This window comes from Myotis davidii, unplaced genomic scaffold (genome assembly GCF_000327345.1).
Source record: "Myotis davidii unplaced genomic scaffold, ASM32734v1 scaffold613, whole genome shotgun sequence".
NCBI lineage: Eukaryota > Metazoa > Chordata > Mammalia > Chiroptera > Vespertilionidae > Myotis > Myotis davidii.
In genome coordinates, this window is record NW_006284622.1 from 28,394 (window position 1) to 28,958 (window position 565).

The 565-nt window shown below is 52.0% G+C and overlaps 1 pseudogene; it reads right to left on the reverse strand.

Annotated features, from left to right (window-relative positions):
* Positions 1-473, reverse strand: part of LOC102774154 — a 2,466-nt pseudogene extending 1,993 nt beyond the window's left edge.
* Positions 474-565: the final 92 nt, after the last annotated feature.

Here is a 565-nt window from a genome sequence, read left to right on the forward strand (position 1 = left end):
ATCTGTTGCCTGAGGCTTCTGCTTGCAAGCTGTACATCCAGTCGCCATTCAAGGCTGTGGTAACTGGGGAGGTCTGGTGCCAGTTCACTCAGAATAGTTCTGATCTCCTTTCTGTTATCCAGATAAACTGAAGCAACAATTTGTTCAATTCTTCTGAGAACCCCAGAACAAAAACAGAGTCTTGGAAATCCAGTTCGGAAATCATGAGCTTTGAGCTTTCAGTGAGCAGGTATATTAATCCTTTCACGCCATGCTGGACAGTGTCACTACTCACATTGAGTTTTCTGGCGGCGCCCTCGTAGATCTTGGGGTTCGCTCCTCGCCTCAGGAACTCCACCGCAATCCGCCCAAACTCAGCGACGACCGAGCTGTTCACTCGCGGCAAAAAGGCTAGGTGCTCCTTGTGCTCCTCAGACAGGTCCAGCAGCATCTTCGCGGGGCCGCCACCTTCCCTTCAGCGCGGACCCCGCCCTCCCTACAGTATATTTTTATATTCTACTAGAGGCCTGATGCACAAAATTCGTGCAAGAGTAGGCCTTCCTTCCCCCAGCTGCCGGCACCGGCT